Raw genomic sequence first — 12,765 nt, 5'->3', positions numbered from 1 at the left:
CAACTCATCAGGAGGGCTTTAAATTAAAACTGAGAGGGCAGGGTGACCAATCTCTAGAATCTCTAGAATCCAAAACCAATCACAAATCCCAAGAAAACAAACCAAATAACGAGGTAGGCAGTGTTGAGAAAAAAAAACCTCAAACAACAATCAGGAAATACAGGAAACATACCCACAGACAGGCATAAAAGCCTTAAATGCTTATACACAAATGCTCAAAGCTTGGGGAACAAACAGGGTGAACTAGAAGCAATAGTACATGAGGAAGGGTATGACATAGTTGACAAAACAGAAACATGGTGGGACGAAATCCATGAATGGAATTGACAGATGGATGGATACAAATTGTTCAAAAGAAACAGGTCTACAAAAAGAGGAGGGAGAGTTGCACTATATGTAAGAAAACACTACATACCTGCAGAAATGTACATGACCCAAAACAAAATCTTTCCAGAATGTATATGGGTCAATATAAAAGAGAAAAAAAATTGACATTACCATATGTGTATATTACAGGCCAACCAACCAGCCAGAAGAAACAAAAGAACCAGTTAATAAATGTATGCAGGAAGCACACCACAATAGTAATGGGAGACTTCAACTATCGAGAGACAAACTCTGCAGTGAGAGGGAGATCAAACAGATTCCTAACCAATCTAGCTGACAACTTTATCACCCAAAAGGTGAAGGAGGGAACTAGACACAAATCTATACTGGACCTAATCCTTACAAACAGAGAAGAAGTGATAGAGGGAATCGAAATTGCTGGAACCTTGGGTGAAAGTGACCATGTCATACTGGAATTTAATATAATGTAAACACTAGCAATAGAAAACAATCCAACCAATGTCCTAAACTTCAAAAGAGCAGACTTTGAAAAGCTCAGGGAGAACCTAGGAAAGATCCCATGGATGAAAATCCTAAAGGGGAAAACAACCCAAGAAGCACAGGAAACCCTGAAGAACATGATCACAAAAGCCCATATCAGCACAATACCATTGAGAAAGAAAAACAAGAAATCCAGGAAGAAACCAGCATGCTGCACAAAAATCTCACTAACAAACTAAAAGACAAAAAGGACAAGGTGGAAAGAGGGGCACATAACCAAGGCCGATTATCAGCAGACAGCCAGAACATGCAAAGAAGAACTCAGGAAAGCAAAAGCTCAGAACGAACAAAGACTTGCAACAGAAATCAAGGACAATAAAAAAAAGTTTCTTCCAACACATTAACAACAAGAAAAAAGTCAAGGAAGCTATAAACTAAAGAGAGAAGATGGCAAAGAAATTACAGGCAACAGGGAGAAAGCTGGGCTGCTTAACTCATACTTTGCATCAGTCTTCACACAAAAAGAAACCATAGCCCAACAGATAAAAAAAACACTGCAAAAGACACATTAGAAACAAAAGTCAAAATAAGCAAGAAAATGGTAAGAGAACACCTATCCAATCTTGATGAATACAAAGCACCAGGACCTGACAGATTACATCCCAGTGTTGTTATTTAACAACAAAGAAAATTGGAAAGATACGAAAAGGTAGGAAGGAAATATCCACTTGATGGTTTTATGGTGGTTCTATGTTTGGTTTTCATTTCCTCCTTCAACCCAACTTCTGTCCCTCCATTGTTCCTCCCAATAAGATATTTCAGCTTATGAAGATTTATGATCGTCATAAAGATTGACTCATTAATTGAAGATTGATTGATGTTTATTTTGGCCTGTCATGTACAGTAAAGTTGGTTTGGGTGAGCAAAGCCTATTGATGTAAAACCATTTCTCAAGTTACAAAGAATTCAGATGTTCCTAAAAAAAGATAAATATGGAATGACACATCCAAACTGGCAAATAAAAAAGAGATTTCCTACACACTTCACAACATCCTTCTTCCTACCTCATCCTTCAAGAGCTTTTTTCTTATCCTTCCCATTATGGAAGAAAGTGGACACCATGAATATTAAGAACAAAACAATCAAACTTACATGTGTCTTTAACAGGCATATTGATCAAAGTTTCCCTATGGTGTTACCCACCTTCCTGAGTGGAGATGGTCCCCTCTGGACAAGGAATGCAGTCATAGCAGCAAAATGGCTCTCCTTCTCGAGCCTTCTTGACAAATCCAGGATGGCATTTTTCCACACATTTGGACTGAGGCAGAGACTAAGCAGAAAAAGAAGAAATGCCAAAGAAAATATATTAGGACTCACCATCCATGTAAGATGGTTGTTGACACGAATATTAGCTAAGTAGTCTCTGGGCTTGACGTAGGCAAATATGAAATCTCTGACTAGTTCCAAATGGTTGCAGGAGATACAATTGCAGGCAGATGTCTCATTTAGTTCTTCCCTTTTTCTTCTGACTTATTAGATTACAAAAAAGTACCTTTCTATTTAACAAAGTCTGGAGGGATGAAACTGAGTACAGATTTAAGCATTAAGTGACAGCCAGTGCTTTCCTGCTCATAGTGGAATTAATATGCATACTTCCATTCTTCATACGTGCTTGATTTTAAAATATAATATCCACAAATATTAAATTCAACAAAAGGTATCCAACACAAATCCTTTCTGTTGCAAGAATGCAAGTAGGTGACACAATCTGATAGGGAAGTACACACTCATATTTATTATTAGTTTGATTTGCAGCCTCACATTATGTTCTAGGATAGCTAACAATCGAGATAAACAGTTGCATTCAAGAGATTTTCAGATGAAGTGCAGTCTTACAAGCCAATGCTGAAATTATCCCTTATTATTTCTGATATCAGGATTTTTTTTTGCACCAAAGTCATGCTTCAGTACCTCAGTTTTCAGGCCATTATCATAGTAAAACGGGCAGCAAATAAATCTAATCAATCAATGAATAAATAACATTACATCAGACCCGTCATTATTATTTGATGTGAACTGAAAGCCTTGGACCTCTTTCCTAAATTCCACTATCCCAGTAGGGTTAAAGAGAGGCGGGTATAGCTATGACATCCCAGACTATGAACCTGAAATTTTGGGAAACCTCTGACTCCAATCAGGACAAGCTTATTTTCCAATTGGACCAATAGGACCTCCATCTAGTCTTGATTCCATTTTATTGGATTCAGTCCAAATCTGAACTCAGGCACTGGTCAACATAATTGCCTTCATCTTTGATATTTGAAGACAAGGAACAAGTGAACCTTAAGCCATTAAAACCAAAATCCTCAGCATATGAGGCCCTCTCTCAGCAGTTTTATGGTGATACTAAACTGCAGAAGGGGCAGTAAATGACAATGACTTGTGTCCTAAATAATAATCGCCTCATAGCTCATTTTGGATATAGCTGAATCAGCTTACAACAGTATTCAGCATTGTAGCATCAGAACAGATACCTTGGTCAATAGAACTGAAGCCTCCTTATCCATCTAAGAAAATTATAGAGGTTTTACTCCACTCATTCAATTCTCAGTGAAGGTAACATGCCTTTTTGACTAGGTTAAGTCCACTGGAAAAGGGTCCTAAGGCTTTGGGGAAAAGAGAAGAGACATCAATATTTTCCCCACCTTGTTGAGCAACTTTAGCTGTGACAAATCATCTTGGTTAATTATCACTCTCTGTCTTTCAAAATTCGCCAATAGCTTCTCGACTGCATCCTCCTTGGGGAGAATCACCTTACTAATGATATTCAGATCTGCTGCTAAGTCTCCATTTTGATCCAAGTAGACTTTCAGCAGCGAAAGATTGTACAATTCCTTCTTCTTTAGAAATGGATGGAACTAGAATGGAAACATCCAGGAATTTAAAAAGCAGAAATCTTGGTTTCTTATCTCACATAGTCTTCTAATATTTGAATGTTTCTTCTCTGATTGTTTAACTTACACATATTGTGAGTTGGGAGAAAACGTGTTGCCATTATCTTCAAAATTCAAGAACCAAGGTTCAGTAATAGTTCTCAATCACATAGTATATTAACAAAAGTATATTGAGAAGATATAATTGACAGAAATTGTCAATAATAGGGAACATTTTAGGAAAAGTCACAAATCAATTGAAGAAAAACTCCATATAACTAGAATATTCATAAACTGAAAACGACAAGGTGATTACCAGACAGCAAGGATTTGTTAAGAAGAAAGTTGCATGGCTAATCTTCATTCAAATATAGCAGACAGGAAAAATGACCAGATGAACTAATTCTATTTTATTGTTAAGACTACATTAACAGAATCTTGCAAATATGAAAGTACAAATCTTTCATCACCTCTTCTGACAGTATAAAAAATTAGGGAGGACCTTCTCTGAATTTCTTTCTCTGTCTGTTATGGAGTTGCTGGTTCAGTCCCCCACATCTTATCTCACCCTTCCCTATGCATAATTAACAAAATGCTTCATGATGTGATGAATTGGGATCTAGTTAATCTGAGTGCTGGATGGCATGAGATAATTAAGTGGATACAACTGTCTTTAAAATTGCACTCAAATAAATTTGAATCTTACTGGTAAAATTGGGGAGTTATGAAAAATAATTAGACCTTGGTTATTGATTCTTCTATATTTTCATTAATAAAGAAAGTAGATAAATCACAATTTTGTGATGCAAAGGTTATAATAATGCTTGGACAAAGTTATTTTGATCTCCTTTAAAAACATTCCCAGCTTCCAGAAATAAAAATATGATTTTGTGATAGACAGTGGTGGATAAGTAAAATTCAGTTGGCAACAAACTATTTTTTAGCATGTAGGACTTGATACGTGATTGTATGAATGCAATGAATGGCAGCCACAATCTATGTCCTTCTTTAAGATTTCATTTGTAGTTTTTCTCACATTATTCTATACGTAAAATGGTTACTGATTCTAATAAATTAGCAGTAATATTTTAATGATCTGATAATAACCATATTATTAATTTGACAATAATGTCATTAATGATCCAGTGGAATCATTCCAGATCCTCTTAGAGGAACCATACTTGGAGAAGACATTGCAGAAAAAATTTCATCAGCTTTAGGCAAGAACAAAGAAGGGGAAGAAGAGATCAAAGGAGCTGCTCTTAGCCTTGAGGAAAGACAACAAGAAGAAGAGCCATGTTGGTTTACAGGAGCTTAAAATCAGAAGGAATCTGGGAACATTTTTTTTCTGAATATACAAGACTTCTTGGTTGTAGAAGGGAGGATGCAGTGCTCTTCCAATAAGAATGAGATGTTATACAGGAGCTTAAGATCTTGAACAACCAAGCTCAGAGAGCACCAAAGACCCTGAAAGGAATTTATAGTTTGATAGATCCTTGTTGGGACCCCATACCTTCCATGGCTGCAGCCTTGGAGCCCCCAACCTCTCTTCTCCCTTCTTCCTTCTCCTCTGGGGTTTGGATGCAGCATTTAAGGCATGGGCCAGAATCTTAATGACACTGTAGGTATAGCCACTATTTCCAATCTGCATTCTATTCTTTTTCTCTTGGGTCTCCAGTGAGGCTTTCTGGGTGCATCTTCTTCGGTCTTTGACAGAGAAGGTGTGTTTTAAAACAGAACAGTGAAAATACTCAGCTTGAAATTCACGTTCCACAAAGAAACGATATTTATATGCATCATCTTTTTCCCAACTGTTTTTCCACTGAGGAGGAAAGCTCCAAATACTATGGATGTACTTGAGAAGCCTGTGCTTTTTCATTGGATATATTCCAAACATTGTCATGATCCAGACTTTCCCTTCAATGGGTCCTGGCAAACCTTCAAATGTTGAATGAAAGGAAAGAATTCTGTCAAAAAGGAGAGCAAATTCTATGAAATGAACAAAGACGTTAACTTGTTTCCACTTAGAGAGGGCATCCCTGAGGGGTGCTGGGTGTCCAATCTCTGAGAATTGTTGTGATATAACAACACAAATTCTATTCCTGACAAGCACAGGAGTAAAAGTTCTCATGAAATGCTCTCCCTTCTCTGTATCTGGAGCAAAGAGACCAATCAAGGTCCATGCAAAATGGAGCAGCAGTTGGACAATTGCTGGGTACTGGATCCCTTGTTTGGGGAACATTGGATGGAAAAAAGGGAACTGATTTTTATCAGTCAAAGCCTCTGAAGCAATTCTATCACTGGTCTGAAAAAAACAATGAAGAGTGCTGTGTTATATTGGGGGTCCTACCAAATCTAAATTTTTACCTTTTAATAAATCCAACTTTTTAATGCATATATTAGGACAGTTTCTTGTTGATTAGTTATTAGGCCTTATCAAAATACAGAATATAAAACACAGAACATTAACAAGACTGCATGTAAAAGAACTTTAAAAAGGTAAAACAGAATAAGCATAAAGAATAAAAAATAGCGTTTCTTTGTCACTCCCAGAATTTACTGCAATCAGACTACAGTACATATGAAGATCTCAACTGAACTAATTTCCTCTAAAAGAGGATATATGTATATCATATATACATTTTTGAATTCTGAGCACACAGGAAATACATTTTTTAAAATATTAGGATCCCAATAGATGATTTCTCTAATGTGCAGTCCAAGATATTGATCTGCCTCTTTCTTATAGAATTGGCATTCAAAAGAATAGATGTATTACATCTTCTATCTCTGGACCTCCACAAATGCAAGTGTATTCATTGTAAAGAATTTGGAAGATTTAACTCAATACCTGTCAATTTGGAAGGTACATTTGTAGCAGCTAATGTATTTCGATGGGCCAACGTTACTGAGGATGGCTATTATCTTTCTCTGTTCTGATAATTTTGGATTCTTTGTGCAGCAATTTGTTAGCTTTTTCTCCAGTTGTAAAAAAGATAATGAGACCACTGTTTCTAATATAATTTTTCAGTTGTACAATCCAAAAACTTTTCAATATGTTTGTTCTAGCAAACAAACTAGTTGGGACTCTATCTGTTTCCATACCAATAATTTAATTAAAAAAATGTCATGCCCTAATTTTATAAAATGTATAAATTCCCAATTCAGCTTTCAAGGCAGCAGCTGAAGTCCTTTTATTCATCCTGAAGATACTTCTCAAGTGATGTGTTTGGATTTGTTCTACAAGTGATATAAATTAAATGCCAACGTTCAACACAATAATAATAATAATAATAATAATAATAATAATAATAATAATAATAATAATAATAATAATAATAATAATAATAATAATAATAATAATAATAATAAAGTTGGAAGGGACCTTGGAGGTCATCGAGTCCAACCCCCTGCTCAGGCAGGAAACCCTATACCATTTCGGACAAATGGCTGTCCAGTCTCTTCTTAAAAATTTCCAGTGTTGGAGCATTCACTGCTTCTGCAGGCAGGTTGTTCCACTGGTTAATTGTTCTAACTGTCAGGAAGTTTCTCCTTAGTTCTAGGTTGCTTCTCTCCTTGATTAGTTTCCACCCATTGCTTCTTGTCCTGCCTTCAGGCGCTTTGGAGAATAGCTTGACTCCCTCTTATTTGTGGCAGCCCCTGAGATATTGGAACACTGCTATCATGTCCCCCCTCGTTCTTCTCTTCGTTAAACTAGACATACCCAATTCCAGCAACCGTTCCTTATATGTTTTAGCCCTCAGTCCCCTTATCATCTTTGTTGCTCTTCTCTGTACTCTTTCTAGAGTCTCAGCATCTTTTTTACATCGTGGTGACCAAAATAATTCAGGCTAAGGAAGCTAAATAGCTATGATTAGGTGTTTTTTTTTAAAAAAATAAAAATAACAGTGCATTCACTTGTGCCTTTGGTCTAAATGAGTTCTTTTAATATTGAGAGAGCCAAGATCAAGTCACAGAGAAAAATACCCCTAGGTAAGGAAAGGTGTGAACTTGCTCTATTTCCTCATCATCAAATAGCCCTACTGTATATAGCAATGATGTCATTTTAAAAAGTCTTTAAATTTTGATTTTGACGTTATCAGATAATACTTTTGAGAGTAGGAGCCAAGTCTTCTTAACACAGGGGTGTCAAACTGCCAGCCCGCGGGCCGGATGCATCATAGCGAAACCGCGCCCACCCCATTGCCAGCAATGGCAAAAAAAGTCACGATACGTCGCGACACATCTCGTGATGTTGCCAGTTTGACACCTCTGTCTTAACAGCATATGCAACCCAAATGTCATATCAGCAGCACCCTTGTCTTGCCTCTGCTAAGTATCTGTCCTACTTCTCATGGTTCCATTCAGCCCAAAACACTCTCTCAAAGAATGAACAAAGAATATGGAATAATTGGGATGAAGGGCTAATTGGAAGTCTTCTAGTCCAACCCCCTGCTCATTGCAGCAGATCCTATACAATTCCAGACAAAATGAATGTCCAGTCCTCCAGTAATGGGGAACCCACAACTTCATGAGGCAAGCCATTCCATTGGTTAATTGTTCTCACTGTCAGTGCTTGTAGAAAGGGCTTTGAGCATGATTGTTTTAAGGGCAATCAGTTTCTTCTGTAATATTTCTTTTTTTTTTTTACTATGTCAAATGCCATAAAGACAGCGCACCATTATTTCCTCTGACTAATATTTTAATAGTAAGATGGTTGAAGGCATCACAATTGTCAATAGTGAATCGAATATGTCTAAAGACTGCTGGTTCTTCTACATGGAATGGACGTTTCATCTACCATTCTCAACTCTATTCAAGGGGAAGCTGGCATATATCTGTTAGAGAAATTGGCCTGGAATTGCTAGGGTCCTTTTTAATAATAATAATAATAATAATAATAATAATAATAATAATAATAATAATAATAATAATAATAATAATAATAATAATAATAATAATAATAATAATAAAGTTGGAAGGGACCTTGGAGGTCATCTAGTCCAATTCCCTGCTCAGGCAGGAAACCCTATACCATTTCGGACAAATGGCTGTCCAGTCTCTTCTTAAAAACTTCCAGTGTTGGAGCATTCACCGCTTCTGGAGGCAGGTTGTTCCATTGGTTAATTGTTCTAACTGTCAGGAAGTTTCTCCTTAGTTCTAGGTTGCTGCTCTCCTTGATTAGTTTCCACCCGTTGCTTCTTGTCCTGCCTTCAGGTGCTTTGGAAAATAGCTTGACTCCCTCTTCTTTGTGGCAGCCCCTGAGAATTGGAACACTGCTATCATGTCCCCCCTCGTCCTTCTCTTCGTTAAACTAGACATACCCAATTCCAGAAGCCGTTCCTTATATGTTTCAGCCTCCAGTCCCCTGATTATTTATTCCCTTTTTTATATATAGGAAATACAATTGCCATCTTGCAGAATTACATATTGGTAATTCTTTTATAAAATGGTTAGTTTGTATTTGGGAACGTTATTATTTTGCTAATATCATGAAAAGAAAGTGAGCTCTCCATCAGTGCTGCCTATTGTGCAGAAAACCCTTTGAGTGAACACCTTCACAATTATGCAACAGAAGTCCTACTTGCCCCCTGCCCAGTGTTATCCCAATCCCTAGTCAGGGCACCTAAAATGCCATCGTGAAAACCAGAGTCCGAGTTACATAGAGGAGAAATGGTTGGATCCATACTCACACATCAACAACTCACTCACTTTACCAGATAGAGAAAACACAAACACAAACCTGGGAGACTTTGTAGGGGCCTCCTAATGTTGACATCTGGATAGAGATGTCTTCAACAGCTCCATCAAGAAGAGCCAAAAGATTGTCCTTCCTTCCACAGCCATAGTTGGGAACATTGGCTTCTCCAGTAGAGAGCATGTCTAGCAAGGCATCTGAAGTGCCAAGGTTGCTCATATAGTTGTCACGGATGTTGTAGCCAAATGTGTGATTATGCAGGAGGTGGTGATTTTTATTAACCACTTCAATATTGAAAATCATGTGCAGTATTCTTTTCTTGTCATAAGGTAAACTAGAGTAAAACCATGCTCATGTTAATATTAGGATGATGAATAGCAAAATCTAAATACTTTTTCTCTATTTAATCCTCTTTTTCTTCACAAGTTAACTGAGACTTGCCAATATAGACCCAAAACCAGAGATAAATGATAATCACCTATCACTCCTTTAATACTGTAAATGTTGAGAAGATAGGAAGAAAATAGTCCTCCAAAAGGATTAAAAATCAGAAATACACCATTCTTTGTAGCATTACTAATTTACATCAGTCCGGTAAATAGGTTGCAGAATAATTCAGTCATTAAAATAGAGTAATCATAAAAGGAAGAAGATATTTGATAAGTGGCCCAGAAAAGCTATTCTATAAACAAGTCATTCTCTATTCCTATAAAAATCAGGCATAGAATATCAATCAGTAGTTATAAAAATATGGAAATGACCTGGGTGGGGGAAACTACAATAAGCACTACTTTCAACAAAACTCAGAATTCAAGTCATGAATTTAGGGTTGAACAGGTTTTAATTGCCTCATGTTTGGATTGGAGCCTTTCCCAGAAAATAAGACAGAAGAGAAATGCTGTGGAAATCAAAAGGATTCAAGAAATTAGTCAGGTCCCGCAATATAGGAGAAAGTAAAAAAATAAGAAGAAAAGAAGCGTGTTAGAACTGTAAATGGAGGGAAAGAAACTCCATCACAGTAAACGACTTACAACTGAGTCTGACTAGAAGGAGCCATGTTGAAAAGTAATGTTGCAGGTGCTATTTCTGATGCAGAGATGACTATACTAATGAAAAAATCTCCTGGCCTATAATAACTCCATGGCTTTTCGCCATCCTGGTGGTCAAAATTCAGTGGGCACTTCATTCTCAGCTTCCTAGAGAGTGGTTGGGACACCAGCAGCATCAGAAGCAGAAGCAGGTAGTTCATAATTGATGGGGCTGAACCAATCTCCTTCCCGTTTCTAGAGAAAGAGAAGAATTCAAAGCACTCTCACAGGCTTTCCAGAAATAAACCAAGATTCACCTGGAAGAGAAAGAAAGTATATTCAAGTTCACAGCTCCTGCCTGTCCTGTAACTTGAACCACAAAAAGCATAATCTGTGATATTGTTCCTTTTATCATGCAAGATCCCTTCCATGTTGCTTCAGTCTGTTGTTTACATCAAAAGCAGCCACTGGAGAAGAGGTCTCAGAGACAGGGGTGGGGATAATTGCAATGAGAACAAACATCACCTCTTGGGACACTGAACTTCTTCCACATAAGGAGGGGTAACTGGAGAAAAGCAAATTACATAAAATCACCCCTTGGGCAGTGTTCTTCCTGGTAGGACATGTTCAGAAAGTCATACTGGATGAAAATACTTCATCAGCCAGAAAAGTGACTCTGCTGTCCTTCAATGGAGTGTCTTGCCTCCAGAGACTACTAGGGAAGGTCACCCAGAGTTATGAAGTTTGTGCCACTTTAGGTTGGTGACATTTAACTCTAGTGCTCCCTGTACTCTAACGGAAGAGAACAGAACAGAATAAAACAGAATAGAGCTGGAAGGGACCTTGGAGGTCTTCTAGTCCATCCCCCTGCTCAAGCAGGAGAACCTATACCATCTCAGACAAGTGACTGTCCAGTCTCTTCTTAAAAACCTCCAGTGATGGAGCACCCACAATTTCTGGGTTATTTAATTAATTCCAGGTTGCTTCTCTCTTTGATCATTTCCATCCATTGTTTCTTGTCCTGCCCTCTGGTGCTTTGCCTCTGTTTATACAACCCAGGATTGTATTAGCTTTTTTGACTGCTGCTGCACACTGCTGGCTCATAGTCAAGTGATAGTCCACTAGGACAACAAGGTGCCTCTCACAGTTATTGTTTTTAAGCCAGGTCTTGCCCAATCTATACTTGTACCTTTGATTTTTCCTGCCTAAATGTAAAACTTTGCTTTTGTCCACATTGAAACTCATTTTGTTGGATATGACCCATTGTTCAGGTTTGTCAAGATCTTTTTGGATCTGAGCTTGTCTTCTGGGGTGTTGACTATTCCTGCCAATTTAGTGTAATCTGCAAATTTGATGAGTTCCCCTTCTATTCCCTCGCCTAAGTCATTGATGAAGATATTGAAGAATACTGGGCCTAAGATGGAACTTTGTGGTACCCCATGCTTACTTCTTTCCATGTGGATGTAGTGCCATTGAGGACTATTCATTTAGTACGGTTTGTCAACCAGCTACAAATCCATCTGGTGGTGATGTTGTCCATTCCACCTATTTGTAGTTTACCAAGCAGTAGATTTTGGTCTATTTTGTCAAATGCCTTACTGAAATCTAAGTATACTATGTCCACAGCATTTCGCTGGTCTACTAATTTAGTCACTTTATCAAAGAATGAAATAAGATTGCTTTGGCATGATCTGTTTTTGACAAACCCCTGCTGGCTATCAGTTATAACTTTGTTTGCTTGTAGTTGTTCACTGATCTGTTTTTTGATGATCTTTTCCAGGATCTTCCCAGGTATTGATGTTAGACTGATTGGTCTGTAGTTTCCTGGGTCTGTTTTTTTTTTCTTTCTTGAAGATGGGAACCACATCAGCCCTTTTCCAATCCTCAGGTACTTCCCTGGTGCTCCAGGATTTGTGAAAGATACGGTGCTATGGTTCTGAGATAACATCTGCCAGCTCCTTCAGAACTCTGGTATTTTAATCTGTCAGGTCCTGGTGTTTTAAATTCATCAAGGTCGGATAAGTGTTCTCTTACCATTTTCTTGCTTATTTTAATTTTTGTTTCTAGTTTGTCTTTTGCAGTAGTTTTTTTGTATGTTGTGCTATAATTTCTTTTTATGTGAAGACTGATGCAAAGAATGAGTTAAGAAGCTCTGCTTTCTCCCTATTGCTTGTTACTTCCTTGCTGTCTTCTCTCTTTAGTGGACCTAAAGTTTCCTTGACTTTTTTCTTGTTATTAATATGTTTATTATTTATTTATTTATTTATTTATTTATTTA

This window comes from Protobothrops mucrosquamatus, unplaced genomic scaffold (assembly GCF_001527695.2).
Source record: "Protobothrops mucrosquamatus isolate PMUCROS unplaced genomic scaffold, P.Mucros_1.0 scaffold1589, whole genome shotgun sequence".
Taxonomy (NCBI): Eukaryota; Metazoa; Chordata; class Lepidosauria; order Squamata; family Viperidae; genus Protobothrops; species Protobothrops mucrosquamatus.
This window is presented reverse-complemented; position numbering follows the sequence as displayed.